Genomic DNA, 6,691 nt, shown 5'->3' with positions numbered 1-6,691 from the left:
AACCTAAAGTAAATCATAGTGATATATCTATTATTGTAAATTCTTAGCAAAGTCCTTTCTTGTGGTGATAATCTGTATCTTTTAAATGAATGACGCGGTCAAGTCCTTTGGTGTTTGACTGAGTACTTAGGATTTCAAACAGTAATATTTAGGCAGGCCTGTTGTCCATATTTATACAGGAAATTAACTTGGTTATTCCAGCTGTACTTTGTGGATTTTAGAGAGTAACCAATGAATGACTTAGTGATCGGTCTCCTCTGAAACTAGCACATCTCTGTTTAATCAGTTGCTAAGATTTCTGACTACTTTTGCACCTATATTCTTTTCATTTTGATACACTGATCTGCATAAAAAGCAGACCATTCACCATTGTGAAAAGTCTTCCAAATATCTAGCTCAGGCATATTTTAATTTTTCTGCTATGGTATGTCACCACCTGAAAAAGGCATCACTTAGAAAACTCAACTTCTGTAAATTGAATTGCATCTTTGACATACTGTTTGCTCTTTTGTGGACACTTGTACACTCTCCAAAGGATCCAGCGATTGCATTTAGAATAATTTACTCTTCATATGGTCTACCTCAGTATACAAAGAGTTCATTGATGAGAAACTCCCTCCCTATTTGGGAGGCAAAATGAAAAAATTCCACCTAATCATTGATTTTAAACCTTCATTGTACTTAATGCTCCCCCCCAAAAAAGTCAGTTGGACTGTATAACACTTTGCCCCCAAACAACTATATTTTTATGTACCAAATTTAACTTTAATGGAATTCTCTTTAAAGAATGTGGGTGAGAGAAGGAGAATAACAACAAATTGCACACATACTCAAATGAAACATGCACATATATTCATTTAAGTGCAGTGTAGAGAAAAGCTTACTTTACTCTCCCAGTGCTGTTTCTACTATGGAATAAATTAATATGGCAGTTTCCTTCTCAGTAGTAAAAACAATATTGGTTCTTTCACAAATAAGTTGCCTGTATATTTAAAAAGGAACTAATTTCTAGCACACAGATTTTGTTTGTACTTCCACAGATTTCTAAAAATAGTTCCCCAACATCATAATCACACGGGTCTTCTCTCTCACTTCCCTGCCTTCCCCCACCCAAAATATCACAGGTTTACTATTTTATTGTCATGCTCTTGACACTTTTTAAAGAATATTTTCCTTACAAGCAAATTGTTTTTTAAGCAAACAACTGTAAGCACTCTGACAGCACCTTCTCTTTAGCACCGTTTTCATCAGCACCTTGTTGCAGACGAGCTTCAAGTAACCATTGGAGCAGCTGTGTGGGGAAGATTAATTCGACTTCTAATAAAAAAAGTAGAGGTAGAAACATGAGGAAGCTAACATATCTCACTTGGTCATCTCACATTTACTGTGACCTGTTCCTTGTCATGTTCTACTCACCTAGATCAAGGAATGGTTCAACTTGTGTCTTACAAGTTCAGCAGAGCACCAGTGTCACCCTCAGAATAGCCAGTAAAAATTTGCTTTGGAATTCCTCCTAGTGCAAAAGTTTGTCCACATCTCCATTTTGTAGTGATCCATGAAATATATTTCATGGACATCCTTTTCAACTGGATGTGTGGACCCTGAGATTAGCTCACTTGGTTGGAGCATGGTGCTAATAACACTAAGGTTGTGGGTTTGATACCCATATGGTCCATTCACTTAAGAGCTGGACTTGGTGATCCTTGGGTCTCTTCCAACTCAGAAGATTCTGTGATTCTGTAATTATGATGGCATAGTTGTGATACAGTGCATCCTCATTGACCCTTCTTGAGGAATACTACTCACTGCTGATGCCATCTGTAAGCTACTTGCTGAAACTAGAAACAAAAGTGCCTCTTCATATTCCTGAGCACCATTTGCTCCCTGTATTCCATGATATTCAGAGTTATGTTGTAGAGTCTGGATGCCACTGCAACATATCTTCAGTGCCCAATAAGCTGCATGATTTCATACTGCTAGGGAACTGGAGGTAAAAGGAGAGAAACATTTCTGTAACAAAAATGCTCTCAGCTAATAGCTTTGCTTTTTATCTAAAGGCAAGGCATCCCAAACTATGCTTGTTGTTGTCTGGGGCAAACACTTCATGAGAACAGGGTAAAGGTCTTTCTGATATATATATTCCCTTTCAAGGATTTTTTGCAAGGTCCAGGGTGTGGATCCTGAAGCAGTATCAGAGACAATGGTCTCTTCAAAACTCTACCATATGGCATTCTCAGACCTCAGCATGCCAAGGTCCAGCCAGTTGATAGGCTTAATGGTGTGCTCCCACTCAAAGAACTTTTCACATTTTCCAAAGTACATCTTCCCTGAGGTCTGACTATAGCTTGGTCTTCAAACCAAACACTGTCACCTTTCTTAATCATATGCAACACTGACACCCATCAGCAGCGTAGGAAGCAAAACTCAATAAAGGTTCTGTGTAAGTCGTGCTTTTCCCTTTCAACACACACCTTCTGTGTCCTGCAGGTAGCCCCTTTATTTGCCAGTAGACAAGTGGCAACAACAATATAACTGTCTATTAATTTTACATGTATTTTTAGTTTCTTTCTTTCTTTCTTTCAGGCACCATCCTTTTCCCTGCCTTATTCCTTGAGTCTCCACATGGACAATCTCTAGTATAATTTTGAAAGTCTGCCCAGAACACATGGATGAAAGCAACTAATATTAAGCAACCTTGTCTGAAGAAGGTTGACCATGTCCTTTTAAACAAAAAGGAAATTATCCTTCTCCTTCAACTCTGGACTATCTTGTTCTCAGTATTATAAAACAAATAAAAAACAACAACAAAATCTCAAAACAACAAAACACAAAGGATACAAATTTTTAATGCTACATTTATTATTATAGTCTATTATAAATATTTAAGAACAAATATGCTGTATTTACCATAAATTTAAATAAAGTTACATATGTGATTATATTAATTATATTAGCTATTATTATTTATGCAATTCATTTTCATAAAATAAGACACAGCAAGTGGAGTAATTTTATTCTTGATGCATTTAATACCTTATATTATAATTATTTTAAAGCAACTTCCCCCTCCCCTCCCTTTAGTTACAGTTAATGTAGCACATTTTATGTGGGAGATCTCTTCTTTCACCTGAGTGCTAATGTATCTGATGTGTCAATGCCATTAAAGCTAGTAATCATTTTCCAGCCCACATGAGATTTCCTAACTAAATCTATTCACCTAATAACACATTCTAGTTGATATCATGGGACTATGTCCCCAAAATAAATATAAATGTAAAACATTTTAAACCAAATATTTTTTATGGGTAGATATACACATGCGTTCATGCACTGCTTTGCAAATGACTGCTTTGGACAATCAAGAACTACAATAAGTATTTGACATTAAATAACCTATGCATTTTGTTTCTTATGTTCAAATGCATCTAATTAGATCATATGTAATCACAAACAAAAAAACATTCTACAGATGTTTTCTCCATTCCGCGTTCTTTCTTTAAACTAGCTGCATATTCAAATTTTTGTAACCAGATATTATCCTTTGAAAACATCGCCTGTTTCTCATGTACTTTTCAGCAGAAGGAAATTTATGGTGCAGTAGTACCTTAGAATTAGCTTCTAAATTAGATAAATAGTCCTGAGATTGAAAGTGAAAATAGAGTACTCCAGGTAATCAACAGTTGTCAGGTGGTTCATTTCAACACGAAACATAGTGGACAACAGAATTTACACTGGATTCTAGTGACCACTGGGGAACTGGTTTTTATTCTTCCTTTTCTCTGTACTAAAATTTTACTCCTATTCAGTCACTCAGTAAAAATTTCTGGAGGTAAAAACTACCTTGAAACATATATTTTTGGCTCCAACTTTTCCCAGAAAATATTTTACATTCAATTATCAACATATACATGTAGGTCATTACATTTATAAATGGATTTGCAAAGAGAAAAGAATAAAATAAGTTTTCGTCTGAATTTCAATTTCACTCAATTCTTTTTGTCACTCCATATGTTACACTTTACTATGACTCAAAAGAAGGTTATTAATACAGAATATTTAAGCTATGATACTTACTGTATTACATTTGAGCAGGAGCAGTTAGAAATATTTACTGTAGATTAGTTATAGGCAGTATAAGGTTTTCAGTACGATAAATAAAAAAACCCACATTGTTTTTTGAAAATATTTTAGTTATGTATGTACTACTGAAGAATATGATTTAAAAGTAAAAAAATAATTCTAGAATAAGAAAAAAGTCACCTGACTGATGGATGTGACGTTGTACTCTTTTTACCTCATCAGGTTTGCTTTGGGGTTGTACAGCAAGGCCAAAGTATTTCTGAAAAATTGTATTCTCACCTAAAGTATAAGTCCTTTTGAAAATATTGCTAATTAACACTTTTGGAGTTACTTCATGTTGTGCAGAATCCAGCCAGATCTTCATCATCAGTGCAAAAATGCAGAAGTTTATTTAGATCCTTTCTTCCAGTACGATGTTAGCTGCACTGAAGACACTTAGTACAGCACTGACAACTGGTACAAAAAAGTAAATTTGAATAAATATCTTCAAAAATTTCCAGATTCAAAAACTATTTCACCACTATCTGACCCATCAGGAAAGAGATCTTACCTGCGGTTAATTTATTAGATAGTTAAATGTTTATAATGTGTGCATAGATTAAAAAGAAATCACTTAGCTCTGATAATTTTTATGTGCTCTCAGAAAGTCCAAACCCAAGAAAGAAGAAATGTTCTCTCCACCCATTCAAGTTGCAGATGACAACTGAGCATACAATGATTGTAAGAATTCCTATATCTTTGGTACTTCCATCACTTACTGAGATTGCTGAGGCCTACAAAATCTTTTTTCATAAGTAATCTACTTTACAAAATTTTTGTAACATTTGAGAAAAATATAAATTGATGATCCCACATATACACAGTTTTGCCCTCAAACACACTCCTGAATATAAGAATAATGTTGTTCATAATAGTAGTAAAAAAAGTACTTCAATCTGATCCTTTGGTTAATAAACTATTAAATATATTTATAAAGCAGGTTAAAAAAGGAGGAGAAAAAAAGGGAGTTCATACAAAAAGGTGCCACACATATCAACATTTTACAACATCTTCATTGCTCAAATGATCAGGGGAGATTACTTAGTTTGGGAATGTTTCCAGGTCACAAAAAGTGGTGAAAAAAAAGAATGAGAAGAGATATGCATAGCAGTGAATAGATACACAGATAGACCTCACAGAGGTACCTACATGGAATTTGTTGCCATCCCAGAAGTCAGCGAAGTTTGCTGAATGAAAAGAAAGATCAGAGAAAAAGATCAGTCCTAGAAGTACATAGGGTCAGAAGGACCTATGAGCACTAATAATTATGTCTATATTTACTTCATTAGTTCCCATCTGTGTACCTCTAACAGGAATTAGCTTCTGTGGCTCGGAAGGTAACACCAGTAACACTGTAATTATACTGGTACCTGAATATATTTTACTTGGAATGTCACTCAACCTTCTGCTCAAAGATGTAAAAAATATATACAGTAGAGTTAATTAAAAAAAAAAAATTACTCTAGGGTTCAACAGCATGTAGCAACACACACTATGATGAAAAATTTGTCCTCTTTTCCCCTTTTTCCTGTCAACGCACACAATCCTTTGCTCTGATATCTTTGTTTTATGTAAATTTCCTTTTCTCATTATTATAGCTACCACAGCTCCATCATATTTTCACTAACAAGAAACCTGATGTTAACTAAATGTTAGCATCCAATTAATCACAAATTCTAAACCGTTAATTATTTTATACCTACTCTGATCTGGGGAAGATAATGCTATTCAGGTAGTCTTTAGCAAGACCTTCAGCATTATAAAATCCTGTTTGTACAAGTGGACTCACCACTGCTGTCAACAGGAAATTACAGACAGTAATTTTGTTTTAGAAATTTCACCCACAGATATGTACTTTCTCTTGGAAGCAAAAGCAAATGAGGGTTTAGCACAAGCTTTTTTGATTTATTCAACATTTGCTATAAAGCACGTCAGTTAAGCTCTCTGCCCCTTGGCTCTGATCATTTCTGGTTTAGTACTCTGCTCTGTCCTTGCAATATGTGCTTAGGAAGAAAAAAGAAATACTGCTATGGACAGAAAATAACACCAAGGAACTACTGATTCTTCATTTTCTGTAGTTCTTCACAGCACTAATCCAAGGTAAGCATACACCTGTGTCTATATGACAAACCTTATATTTATCAAAGCTCTGAAATCATGCCAGGACATGCATCCACATCTGTATTATACTAAGATACTAATGGCACCTCAGAAATGCAGAGTTTTTTGAAATGCATTTCCAAATAAGATGTTCAAGTGTCATGGAAATTCAAGACTTGAACACGGAAATATTTAGGCTGATGATTAAATTTACATATGCAAGGAGCTCTAGGAACATAAAGAAATTAAATAAGTTGAACATAGTTTTGACTAGGACTGAAGTTGATTTTACTTTTTTTTCCCTGACTTCAAAAATTATTAGAGAGTACCTGTACATTTTTCCTTAGGGATTACATATTCCCATGAGGCAGAAATAAGGCAAGAGAAAACTGAGAAAGCAAAAGCAACAAAGAATGTTTCTACCCAGTATTCACTTTATCGTATCGCAATTCCACAATACTACCTATACCAC

The sequence above is a fragment of the Manacus candei genome, unplaced genomic scaffold, assembly GCF_025592945.1.
Source record: "Manacus candei isolate 608988 ecotype Guabito, Panama unplaced genomic scaffold, ASM2559294v1 h1tg000114l, whole genome shotgun sequence".
Lineage (NCBI taxonomy): Eukaryota > Metazoa > Chordata > Aves > Passeriformes > Pipridae > Manacus > Manacus candei.
Note: the sequence above shows the minus strand (reverse complement) of the source record.